General features: G+C 42.9%; 1 long non-coding RNA gene and 8 other non-coding genes across 13 annotated transcripts; all 9 read left to right on the top strand.

The window, feature by feature from the left end:
* Positions 1-9,721: 9,721 nt before the first annotated feature.
* LOC129681742 (uncharacterized) lies at positions 9,722-12,398 on the top strand. Of its 5 annotated transcripts, none has more exons than XR_008720879.1 (10): positions 9,722-9,752; positions 10,254-10,306; positions 10,408-10,596; positions 10,786-10,835; positions 11,115-11,142; positions 11,358-11,400; positions 11,611-11,644; positions 11,905-11,938; positions 12,178-12,208; positions 12,303-12,398. It is a non-coding gene; the product is annotated as an uncharacterized LOC129681742 (long non-coding RNA). The 5 variants fall into 5 exon arrangements; XR_008720880.1 differs by having other exon boundaries at positions 9,724-9,752; positions 10,515-10,596; XR_008720882.1 differs by lacking the exon at positions 9,722-9,752 and adding an exon at positions 9,841-9,852.
* On the top strand, positions 10,101-10,170 carry LOC129682040 (small nucleolar RNA SNORD25). The gene has a single exon (XR_008720912.1). It is a non-coding gene; the product is annotated as a small nucleolar RNA SNORD25 (small nucleolar RNA).
* On the top strand, positions 10,361-10,436 carry LOC129682044 (small nucleolar RNA SNORD26). Its single transcript, XR_008720916.1, has one exon. It is a non-coding gene; the product is annotated as a small nucleolar RNA SNORD26 (small nucleolar RNA).
* On the top strand, positions 10,645-10,712 carry LOC129682043 (small nucleolar RNA SNORD27). The gene has a single exon (XR_008720915.1). It is a non-coding gene; the product is annotated as a small nucleolar RNA SNORD27 (small nucleolar RNA).
* Positions 10,972-11,045, top strand: LOC129682042 (small nucleolar RNA SNORD28). Its single transcript, XR_008720914.1, has one exon. It is a non-coding gene; the product is annotated as a small nucleolar RNA SNORD28 (small nucleolar RNA).
* Positions 11,223-11,287, top strand: LOC129682041 (small nucleolar RNA SNORD29). Its single transcript, XR_008720913.1, has one exon. It is a non-coding gene; the product is annotated as a small nucleolar RNA SNORD29 (small nucleolar RNA).
* On the top strand, positions 11,464-11,532 carry LOC129682045 (small nucleolar RNA SNORD30). The gene has a single exon (XR_008720917.1). It is a non-coding gene; the product is annotated as a small nucleolar RNA SNORD30 (small nucleolar RNA).
* LOC129682046 (small nucleolar RNA SNORD31) lies at positions 11,720-11,784 on the top strand. The gene has a single exon (XR_008720918.1). It is a non-coding gene; the product is annotated as a small nucleolar RNA SNORD31 (small nucleolar RNA).
* Positions 11,979-12,104, top strand: LOC129682047 (small nucleolar RNA SNORD22). The gene has a single exon (XR_008720919.1). It is a non-coding gene; the product is annotated as a small nucleolar RNA SNORD22 (small nucleolar RNA).
* Positions 12,399-12,815: the final 417 nt, after the last annotated feature.

Genomic DNA, 12,815 nt, shown 5'->3' with positions numbered 1-12,815 from the left:
CCTCACTTGGATACATCACAGTGGGAGAAAGCTCCCATCTGGAATCACTTTCCCTCCACCTGTCATTCAGCACTGCTACAACTCAGGTCCCACCTTTGTTGTCTTTGTTTTTTTGTCTGAGTATCTGCACTTGTAGACAAGTGGTGAGAGCCTCATGCTGTTTTATCAGTCAGTCTGCTCAAATACCATACTGTAAGCCTTTCAGAAGTGTTTGGTAAATGAGTGGATGAACTGTCCCATTCAAACCCACTGTTCCCTTCTTAGAAGCAACTAAAGTTAGCACTGCTATGCCAAGATGAAGCACTTTGTGTAAGAAAATGAACCAAGACTTGTTAGGTTTAAACTAAAACGAAATGGTGGCAAGGAAGGGAGGACAGGAAAAGATGACTGTAGACAAAGAGGCCAGAGGTACCAGGCATGCTGGCATACGCATGTGTTGGTATAATATTCTTTTGGAATGTATACACCTTACCCTTGTTCATTCAAACACTGATCTCCCCCTCCCCCCGAGCGCCCACTATCTGGTTTCAATCCAGACATTGCATTTTGATGCTTATTCTAAGCATCACCTGTCTCAAGTTTGTGTAAACATGTCACCATTTGTTCTCTAAATTGTCAATTAAAACAACCAGCCACATTGCTGAGCAATGTAGAGGACAGGGTGGGACATCCTGGTATGGAGTGGGAGAAAGAGGAAGGAAGGAGGAGAGAGGAGAGGAAGAGAGGTCTTGGAACCACCTGAAGAAATGAACCGGACCTAAGATATCACTAAAAGCAAGGATGATAGGTGAATCTGAATGGTAGGAAATTATTTGGGCTTGGAGGTTTAGGATGGAATAACTATTGCCCAGCATTATATTCTAGGTTAATTAAATAAATCCTAGTCCCTGTGTGGTGATTTGGGTATACAGCTGTTTAGGAATAACCACTGATTAACTAAAAGATATATCAATAGTAAATATTAATATAATACAACACGCATGCAATCCAAGCATTAGGAAGTTGGAGACTAGAGGATCAGGAGAGTTCAAGGCCAGTCTCAGAAGCACAGTGAGGCAAGTCTGGGCTACAGGAGACTGACAGAGAGAAGGACAAGAAGAGGGAGGTCAAGATTCCAGAGAAAAGTAGAGAGCCTCATATCCTACTAATGTGTGTTGACCAACATAAATTTAAAGGGCTGGGAATGAAGTTAGGAGGAGGGGTGCTTGCCTACCATGTGCAAGGCCCAGGGTTCAATCAGCAGCATCTCAGGTATTGACGAATGAAGGGCTGGGGTTGTAGCTCAGTTCTTAGTGTTCCTACTTAACATCTATCCCTAGCACACATAAACCAAGCACAGAGGAGGCACAGGCTTATAATCCCATAAGCACATAACCTTCAACTATACAGAAAGTTTGAGGCCAGCCTGGGCTACATGAGACCCTGACTCAGAAACAAGCAAAAGCAAAGACAAAAAGTAAATATAATAAATATGCTGGATGTGTATATTATGTGGGGCTTTAATGATAACTGAAGTCCAAGAAAACGCCCAGAGGAGACATCTATCAAAGCTAGCAGGTATATATTGGTGAGAGGAGCATCTGCATCACTTAGAAACGAAGTGGTGGCTCCACTGCTGTCTAGAGCTGACAGTAAGAAAGGGAAAGACACAGCTGAGCCTCTGAAGATGCAAAGATGAGTAAGAATGAACCACATTTATTACATGTAACCAAAGTACAAAGTGACTAGGGAACAGTCAGAGCACATCCAGAACATTCTAGCCTGAGCTGAATGCTCTCTGACCCTATCAAGTCCTAATGTTACACAGATCTAGCATAGTCTTTGATAACATGAAACAGTTCTTTCAGGCTGAAGCAGAACCAAAAACTGGAAGCAATAAAAGCAAGTAGCCTAGACCCCCATCAGAACCACCACCATTTATGCACATGCAAAAAAGCACCTATGTAACACAGGATGTCTTGAATAGACTACATAGAGGAAGAAATGGAAGGATTTGTGGGTACCAGCTATTAATAAAGGATAGTCATATTCTGAAACAACCTTGAAAAACTAAGTAGAAGAGAACTTGATGTGAGAACACCCATAATCAAACACTCTGGAAGGTTAAGCCAGGAAGATCATACGTTCCAAGCCAACCTGGGCTCCAGAGGGAAACATGATCTTAAAAATAAATTAATAGTGGGGAGTAAGGGCCAGAGAGATGGCTCAGAGGTCAAGAGCACTGGTTGTTCTTCCAAAGGTCCTGAGTTTAATTCCCAGCAACCACGGGGTGGCTCAACAACCATCTGTAATAAGATCTGGGGGCCTCTTCTGACATGCAGGTCTACATGCAGACAGAACACTGTATACATAATAATAAGTCTTTAAAAGAAATAGTGTGGGGTAAAGAGATAGCTCAGTGGTGAAGAGCACTGATTGCTATTCCACAGAACCAGAGTTTGATTCCTGGAACACAACAGCTAACAACTGTAATTCCAGTTCCAGGCTCCTATGTACTTTCCTGGCTTCCAAGGGCACTGTACACACATGATGTACAGATAGAGGTGCAGGCAAAACCAAAACAAAGCAAAAAACCACACAAAATAAATAAAACTTTACATTAAATTATTTTTATCTATTAATTATACTAGGGTATAGTTCAGTAGTAGCCAAGCACACACAAGACTCCACAGTTCAATCCTCAGAACCATAAAAAAAACAGATAATTTACTTAGGGCCTGGTGAGATGACTAAGCAGATAGTAGCCTCTGCAGTCAAGAACTGTGACCTGAGTTCAATCCCTGGGATACACATCATGGGAAGAGAGAATCAACTCTCAAAAATGGTCTTCTGAACTCCACACTTGCTACTCACATGAATAAGTAAGTAAATAAATAAAAATAAATTATCAAATAAATACATAGTGTTAGGGGTATAGCTTAGTGATACAGTGTGTGTTTAGCCTGTTTAAGTCCTCGTGTTGGATCCCTAGAACAAACTAAGACTGACAGAATTTTTTCTCCACTTGGATCTTCTAGTTCCAAGTGAAGCTATACAGTCATTTGCACATTTCCTTTCTCCACGATAGGGAGGTAGTGCCTCTTGCTACCAGGTGGGGGCAGGGTTGTTCTTTGACAAAACATTCATCAGCGCTCTAACAGCAAGCTCATTTGCTTAGTAACCAGTGACAGTGAATCAATTGAGGCTGAAAAAGATCAGTCAAAGATATAAAGGGAGGTTGAGGCAGTCCTAAGAGCTCAAAAGCAGCCTGGTGCAGCGGCACACACCTGTAATCCCAGCACTCGGGAAGCAGATCTCTGAGTCAAGGTCAGCCTGGTCTACAATGGGAGTCCAGGACAGCCAAGGCTACACAGAGAAACCGTCTCGAAAAAACAAACAAGCTCAAAACCAGTCCAAACTCCTATATACCTAGCATCATCTATCATCTATACATCTGAACAAACTACAAATTACACATTGAATTCTATTTGTGTTTTATATCCTGCTAGGCAATAGAGAGATGATTCTGAAAGATCCAGATCCAGCCTCACCCTGAGTTAAGCATAGCTAACGCCATTTTGTGAGACACCACTGTTTTGTAAAACTCTGAAGGCCAGATGAGAAACTGGAAAATTACTGAGAACACCCAGCTGTGTCACCCACTTGGGATATCTGTGGTCAGGCCGCCCCAATTGAGCTAAAAACAACTTGTTATGACCACCCTCATGAGATATCTGTCAGAGACTGCTCCAACTGAGATAGGGAAAAACAAAATAACAGGTGGCGGGCCACGTCAAGGGGTCATCATAACCCCCTTGACCACCCAGTTCCTGGAATCTTGGTGCCCCTGCCAAACTTTGACGCAAATCGTGGTCTCATGTAAACGTACCAATCAGCCCCCTGTAACCATGCTTCTCGCTTCTGTACCAGTGCTTCTGCTCTAAAACCCTATAAAAACCCCAGCTTCCTACCTGGGGGGTGCGGAAGTCTCCCGAATGACTTATCGCCCCGGGTACCCGTGTATCAAAATAAAAGCCTCTTGCTGTTTGCATCCGAACGCCTGGGCTCGTTGATCCTTGGGCAGGGGTCTCTCAGACGAAAGATACCCTCCGGGGATCTTTCAATTCACTTGTATAAAATCAAATCTCAGAGATTTTTGTGGCTGGCAAGAGAGGTAGGTCAGGCTCAGGAAGGGAACTGATGAGATAGTTCAGCAAGTGAAAGTACTTGCCTTCAAGTCTGTTGGTCAGTACCTGGGACTCATACGGCTGTGACGTTGTGATGACCTGTGTTCCACATAGTAGGAGGGAAACAACTACTAAAAGTTGTCCGCTGACCTCTATGTGTGCACTGTGGCACGCACAAATAAATAATTGCAATAAAGGTTTGTTTAAAAAAGGAATGGATGGCTAGCCTTTTTAAGATTTATTTATGATGCATACAATGTTCTGCCTGCATGCACACCTGCACGGCAGAAGAGAGCACCAGATCTCATTCTAGATGGTTGGGAGCCACCATGTGGCTGCTGGGAATTGAACTCAGGACCTTTAGGAAGAGCAGCCAGTGCTCTTAACCTCTAAGCCATCTCTCTCCAGCCCAGATGGTCAGCTTTAATTATCTACCCAACACAAGTTAAGAGTCACCTGAGAGTCCCAATGAGAGATCATCTCCATTGGGTTGACCTGTAGCCATGTCTGTTCTGGACTGTCCTAATTAACTGACATAGAAAGACACATGAAGGCCCCTTCATTTCATAGGGCTTCTCTTAAACAGCAACAAAAAGGAACTTAGGACAGAAGCAAATTGGCAAGGGAGCAATGTTTCTTTACTGCATTATTAGTGAAACTGGACTGTAGCCTTAGGACAGTGGAGGGGCACTGAAGGACTGTGAGCTGAGAAGTGAACTAAACAGTTTTTTAAAAGATTTTATGTGTAGGGTGTTTTGTTTGCATGTGCACAATATGCATGTCTGGTGCCGGAGGAGGCCAGAAGAGGGTGTCAGATCCTCTGGAACTAAAGTTACAGATGGTTGTTAGCTGCAATGTGGGTGCTGGGAATTGCACACTTTAGCTACAAAGAATGGACTAGAAGGGAAGAAACGAATATGACAGTTTGTGGTAACAAAACAAACAAACAAACAAAAAAAAACAACAAAAAAAACAAAAACCCTAGGAGTAAGGCTACAGGTGGGGATGTAGCAAAGTTAGTGGAGGGCTTACAAGCATACAGAAGTCCTGGGTTCGAACCTACTGCCTCATAAAACCCAGTATCAGGCACACACCTGTAATCCCAGTACTCAAAGGGTAGAGGCAAGAGGATCCAAAGTCCAAAGTTATCCCATCCTTGGCTAGATATGAGTTCCAGGCCAACCTGGGCTACATGAGACTGCATTCCAAAAACAAAACAAAACAAAACAAAAAACATGGGCTGGTGAGAAGGCTCACCAGGTAAAAAACACTTGCTGCACAAGCCTGATAGCCTGAATTCAACCCCTGGAGCCCAAACTGGAAGGACAATTGACCCCTCAAAGTTGTCCTGTGACTTCCACAGATAAGCTAGAGCATGCAAACTCCTGAACCCACATACACATCATATAAGCACACAAACACACACACACAGAGGCACAGATAAATAAAAAACAATAGTTTGTTAAAGTGGAATTTTTAAAGAAACATAACTCAATACAAACACAAAATAATACACATAGATGATTTTATTGAGCTTATTAAAGGAAAAAACAACTTTAAAAAAATTCTAGGAAAGGAAAATTATAGTATGTCACTCAAGAATGTTTATATGAGCCAGGCGTCTTTAATCCCTCCACTAGGTAGGCAGAGGCAGATGCCTTTCTGGATCTCTGAGTTGGAGACCACCCTGGTCCACAGAGTGTGTTTTTGGACAGCCAAGGCTGCACAGAGAACCTCCTCCCCTGTCTCGCCTCAAAAAACAAACAAACAAACAAACAAACAAACAAAAAAAAAAAACAGAAAGGAAAAAGAATGTTTATTTAGTAGGGTGCCTGTAATCCTGTAATAGCACTAATGAAGTGAAGTTCAAAGCCAGCCTGGGCTATAGAGGGAGTTAAGGACAGTCAAAGCTACAGGAGATCCTGTCTCAAAACAGGAGGATAGCAAATTCAAGGTCAGCCTAGTTATTTAACATAGTGAGTTCCAGGCCAGCCAGTTATACAGTGAGATCTTAAAAAAAAATCCAAATAGAAAAATCCTAGTATTTGCTAACAGGTAAAAAACTTAATAAAGGCCTGAGAATGTAGCTCAGTTGGTATTGCATTGTGTGCACAAAACTCTGAATTTGATCCCCATCACACATGAATGAGACATGGTGGTACATGGATATAATCTATCACTTGGAGGATCAGAAGCTCAAGGTCCTCTTGGGCTATAGTCAGTTTGAGGACTACATGAAACCCTGTCTCTAAAATAAAGTTACATTTCAAAAGTGTGTGTGTGTATATATAGTATATACATACATATGTATACACACAAAGAGAATAATAAAGTAATGATATATTTTAAAAGTTGTGTGTGTATGTGTTGAAACACTGCCCAACAATGAAGGAGTGTGAGGAGAGTTCTGAGTGCTTGTGAGGAAACTACAAGAAAATGGAGGAGGCAGAGCGGCCTCGGTAGGAGGAAGCCCACAGGAGTTCCGGGGCTGCTCTAGTGTAGGATCTCCACAAAGGGTACTGCAGGATGCACACTGCCCAGTGCCTCAGCAGGACCTGGGGCACCCAGGTCTCAGTTGCAGGGACAGGGAGATCTGGCCACAGTGGCCCCCAGCATCCCTAGGACTAACGTCTAGGGGTAGAGTGGGGTGCATGCCTCAGGATCACTTGAGGGAAGACATTGGGAATCACTTTCTGGCTCAGTTTAAGACTGTTGTAGTACTTCCTCTGACACATTGTTTCTCGGACTCAATGAATAAAATGCCTCACAGTGACTGCTGCAGTGTAAAACAAACAAAAAACTGTAAGAAAACAACAACAACAAAAGATCTTATGGCCTCAGTTTCTTCAAAAAGATGGAGTTGTTCTTGGAAAATGCTTTCATACCCCTCAGTTGCCACCTGCAGTTTATCCCCACATGCACCCTGTCTTTGGGATTGCACATTTTACTCACGTACCTCCTCTTAACCCTCTGAGTAGAAACTGGCTGATGCTCTCAATAAAGTTAGCTACTGCATGAGGCTTTAGTCCACCTCATTTACTGGCTCCACTCTCTCAGGTTCCGCCATATATGTATTGATATCTATACCCATATGTAGATATAGATATCTATATCAATATAGATATCTATACCAGCACTAGGGAGGGAGGCAGAGCAGTGCCTCTCTGAACCTTTGAGTTCAAGACCACCTTGTTCAACAGAGTGAGTTCCAGAACAACCAAGGCTACGCAGAGAAACCCTGTCTCAAAAAAAAAAAAAAAAAAGAAAGAAAAGGAAATGCTTACATGGGCTTACTTAGTATGCTGCCTAATATATAGCAATATATACATTGCTAAGAATTAACAAGGCAATTAGCAGTTGTAAGATGCCCAAGTCATTACAAAGATTACAAGCATTTACTCCTAGGAAAATAGATCATCTCCAGTTAAGGTGGACCTGCTTTACATCAATGTACTCAAGCTTGCATACTTCCAAGATCTGGGATAATTTTCCTTAATGGGTCAAAAGCAGTAAGTAATTAGAGTAAGTACTAGCTCTGCCACAGTAGCCAGGTAGCGACGTGGAATAAATATAATAATCATTTTCCTCATCTAGAAAATGGAATTGTTTTGGTTTTTTAAATTTTTTATTCACGTATACGTCTGTGTGAATATATGCCACATGTGTGCAGGTGTCCAAGGCCAGAAGAGGGTCAGATTCCCTGGAGCTGGAGTTACAGGTGGTGGGAGCCACATAGCGTGGATGCTAGAAAATAAGCAGCGTTTGAGCGCAACTGCTCCACCACCACAAATCTCCTGTTATAAACACTCCAGAACCCACATTACAAAAAAAAAAAAAAAAAAAAAAAAAGGCCAGGTGGTGGCGGCACACCTTTAACCCCAGCACTCATGAGGCAGAGGCAGGTGGATCTCTCATTAGCCAGAGGCCAGCCTAGTCTACAAAGCAAGTTCGAAGCCAGCCAAGGCTACATAGAGAAACCCTGTCTTGAAACAAAAAAAAAAAAAAAAAAAAGAAATCAAAACAACAACGAAAAAGTCTTTTTTTGAGAAAGGGTTGCAACTATCGTAGCCCTGTCTGGATTGGAACTCATGTAGAAAATGCAGAGTTCCTCAGACTCCACCTGCCCCTGCCTCACTAGTGCTGGGATTCAAAGCATGCGTTATCATGCCCAGCATTACTTTTTAAATTAAATTTATTTACTTTAGCTGTGTGTCTTGCCTGCATACATGTATGAGTACATGTGTGCCTGGTACCCCTGGAGGCCAGAAGTGGGTATTGGATCCCCTAGAACTGGAATCACAGATGGCTGTGAGTTGAGAATTGAACCAGGGTCCTCCAAGCAAGAGCAACCAGGGCTGACTTTGGAATCAGGCTGCCTGGATTTATACCTTGGATCTAATATTGCTTATCTGGATAGCATTCAGCAAATTACTTAATCTCTTTAGACCATGGGTTCCTCATCTATTACTTACCTTAACACCTTCCAACTTGAATAGTAGGATTATTAAGTGAGGTCATAGAGAAGAGCAACTAATAATAAGAGAGTAATAAATGTTTACAAGGCAAGCTTATGCAATAGATGTTTGCTATAAATGACTAAAGATGTGATGCTGCCGCATAGTCTCAATAACCACTGTATAGCTGAGGCTTAGACAACTGGTAAATTTTAAGAATTCCTCCACCCCAGCGTTCTTTATATCTAAGACCGCCCATGTATAAAATGAGGGTTGTCACTACCTCCTAGTATAGTGGAGTATTAATTCATATCGGGTGCTTACAACGGTAAACCCAGGTGGCTGGGTGGAGAGGTGTCAGACTCAGAAGTAGAGGACAACATGCACACGGCCTCAGGTCTAATCTATAGCATGTTAAAAACAAAAACGTGCAATATGCTACATAAATGCCATCTAATGTTGGCCCTACCTCAGTCCGGGCCAAGATCATGGCGAAAACAGAACAGAAAGCAAAACACAAAAATCGGTCACCAGAATGACACAGGCATCTAGGTCTGTGTCTCCCTAAAAGGCTCCATGAAGGAATCTCCAACCGAGCTCAGACCGGGGCCCAGTACCTGAGTCGCCCGCAGCGCTGACAACCTGGACGTCAGGTCCCGTCTGCGCGCTGGGCGGCTGGCGGGGAACCGAGACGCCGCCGGTGGGGTGTTCGGTGGGTCCAGCATCCATAGAGATGGATCTACACGCGGTTTAGCGTGAGTGGGAGCCAAAGAATCGCGTTAAGGTAAGGGCACCGGTAACAGTAACACTGCTAGCCCCGCCGCAGTGATGCCGAAGCCAAACCTCCACAATGACGTTTTATCCGCAGTGGGTCGGAACCGACCAGCACTGGGCCCAGGGCCTGCCGCCACTCTTCCGTAAAGCGCCTGCGCCTCTTTTTCGCGCCGCAAGTTCGGAGGCGGAGCGTTCTACCCGCACCTTGGGTGGAATCCTCTACCCACAATTCCCCCGGCTCTCAGCACGTTTACGTGAGCGCGCGTCTTGGTCCCGCCTCCAAATCCCGTGGGCCTCTGCGAAATGGTATTTATAGGTCGTTCGTCGTTCGCCTCGGTCTCATTTTTCCTTGGTCCTGGTGAGTGTGTTCGCTTAGGACGCGTGGCCTTACTCTGGTTTTTTTTTTTTTTTTTTCCTTTGTTAGTTTGTTTTTAAGCCAGCAATATCCTGTATCCGCGGTGAGCTGGGTTTCACAAAGATTTATCTGCCTTTGTTGTGATTAAAGGCTTGAACCGCCAGCCTCTGGCTTTTCCTAGTAAGATTTCTCTAGCGGTTTTCTATAAAAGACGTCGTGAACATAGCGTGTCCTAGACGTAATTTTGTGTACACTGTTCCGTAGCTAGGGAGGGGAGGTTATTTTGGGGGGAGTTGAAGACGTAGAAATGGCATGGCTTTGTGAAGGACAAAATGGTGGCGGTATGAGGCCATCCCCTATGATGAGTACCTTTTCACAGACCTGTACTGATCTCCGTGAGGATAAGTGACTCTGAGGAGGATGGCCTTGTATACAGCCTCTGTGCCGGTCGAGCTTTCTCCAAAAGCGACATAGCAGTGACCGCATGCTAACGTTATTTTGCAGGTTTGAGGCACTTGACTGCACTCGAAAGGATGGGAGTAGGCTCTCTCTTTGGAGTAAGTGTTTGTGCCATTACTTATTTTCTTTGTGTTCCCTAAGATGTGAATGTGCTACAGGGATGATTTAAAAGTTGAACTCTCTCTTTCTGATTGTGTAGTGGAGAAGACAGACAAAAATCTGAGTAGCACAATGAACGGCAGGTGTTTTGGTTTGAAGAAAAGTGTTTACTGAAGTATTCGGTTTGGATTGTTTCTATTTTCTCAGACATGGCTGACCTTAAAGCAGCTTACAGTTTGGAGACAGACCTGTTTAGTGATAAAAATTGAACACTTTGCTGGTAGTCCAGGTGGGTACTTATTTCTGCTTTTTAGGGAGGAGGGAAACACAGATTACCTCTTAATGATGAATGTAAATGACAAGCATATGGCTGAACTACAGTGATGTCATTTTACTACTGAAAAGTGGGCTGAAGATCAAGAAGGGGCACCGACGGCTATGGTTACATTTAGTAATGGCTTGCTTTTTCTGTGTCTAGGGTCCTGTGACATTCTGGGATTTTCAAGCTACCTCCCAGGATGAGTACAGGTAAGAGTCTAACTGGGACTTGAGCATTTGCAGGGAGAGTCTAAAATAATCAGGAGGGAAACATTAACCAGCGAACTGCTTTTTTCACTGTGCTCTGCTTAGTCATAGGGTTTGTTCTTTATAAAGCCATATCACTGTCAGATGATTTGAATTTGTACGCTGATGCTCAATGAAGCTGTAAATTAATAGCATGTTAGAGTTCTGATGGCAGTTATTGGTGATACAGGAATTTTGTGCTGTCCTGATGATTGAAAATGACTGCTTATTTCTCCTTCCCAGGCTCTCCTGATGTTTTCTTTATGAAAAGGTGAGGTGATTTTCCTGATAGTGCTGAAGGCTGAACCCATTTTTTTTTTTTTACATGGGTTTTGTTCACTGGGTTGACAGTTTCCATGATGAATCAAACTAGCTCACTATGACTGCCAGTGAAAACACAGGAACACCTGAGAAACTGCAGAGTAGGGTGGGGCCAAGGTGCCTGAATCCAGCCATCTGTTACATAGTTTGCTTTCTTTTACCCAGGTTCTGATAGCAGCGCCAAACATCCATACTTGTTGATGCATAGGTGAGTAGTTTTACTCTGGTGCATGCATTGGGCATTTTACTCTGGTGCATTCCTAAAAGGCATGTATATGATGACTTTCATAGAATCTCGTTCGGCTGATGATTGCTGCTGAGACCTGGAAATCTGATTTTTTTTTTTTTCTCAAAATGATGGGTTACAAGAGAATTGTCAATTGTAAGATTTAAACTGTTGATAATTGTCTTGTTTCAGGTCGGTGTCTGGGCCAGACTCTGAGCCATGCCAGGTAAAAGGCTTTTTGATACTTGGTATAGTTTGTTAGATGTGACGTTGTGTAACGCCTCAATCTAGTGTGTTCCTGCTCACCATGATGATTTGAATACCGCCCCAGTCTGATGACTGAAGAAAGGTATTTTCTGAGTTGTGAGCTTACCTCACAAACAGGAAGAAGTTTAAGTGAGCACATGATTTATATAGAATAAGCTTTCATGTAAAGTTTTCTTCTAAGCAGTAGGGATAATTGCCAATTTCTGATCTATCTTGTAGGAAATCATGTCTTCACAATCCCAGCTAAAGTGAGGTGAGAAAACAAATAATGTAAGGTCTAATGAATTATAATTTCCCCATGAAGAAACATTCACACGTCTTACTTCCTGTCCTAGCTCCAGAGCCTGAAAAGGTGAACCCACTGGGGCTGGCTGGGGGATAAGAGGAACATTTGTTCCAGAAGGAACTGTCTGAGGGATTGCATTCTTGTACACAGAAAGGGAAAAGTTTTTGTCAGTTGATGAAAAACATAAGGTGGTTTATGTCTTACAGGTCTGAGGAAAGCATGAGCCGGGTGTAAATGGTAGGTGGTCCTTTAGGTCATGAGAAATAGTCTTAAGTGTTAAGTTTGGGCATGCTACCTGATTTTGGATTTAACTTTTTTTTCCTCTTTACAGGAACAAACAACAAAGATCTCTTATCATCCTCCTGCAGTTTTGGTTATTTGGAGTTTGTCATCTATTCCTACTAATAAAGTTCTTTTTTTCCATTTATTGTGAGTCCTCTATTTGCTAAATACCTGCTAGCAGATCCATTGTATCTGCTGTGAACCAGATACAAACCTAAGGTTTATCAGATTTGAGATTTTTAATTGGAATTTTTAGAGTAATTTAGTTCTGACACAGACCTGGCAAACCAGGAAGTGGCTGAGAATTTGTCTTCTAGGTAATCTATAGATGTTTTTTCTAAATACATCACTGGTGCCTGAAGAGATGGTCAGTGCTCCTCCAGAGGACCTGGAGTATCCATACCATAACTAAAAACTAATTGCACTTCTAGAGGTTGTAGGCAACCTCATGGACATGTAAGCGAAACAGCAATGCACATTAAATCATGCTTCTGGGCTTAAGTGCATGGGCTACCATTTACTGCTTTAGAACTTTGATCCTGATGGCAGGTTAGGATATGTT

The sequence above is a fragment of the Psammomys obesus genome, unplaced genomic scaffold (genome assembly GCF_907164565.1).
Source record: "Psammomys obesus unplaced genomic scaffold, mPsaObe1.curated_primary_1811, whole genome shotgun sequence".
Classification (NCBI taxonomy): Eukaryota; Metazoa; Chordata; class Mammalia; order Rodentia; family Muridae; genus Psammomys; species Psammomys obesus.
Note: the sequence above shows the minus strand (reverse complement) of the source record. Positions and strands in the feature narration are given on the sequence as shown.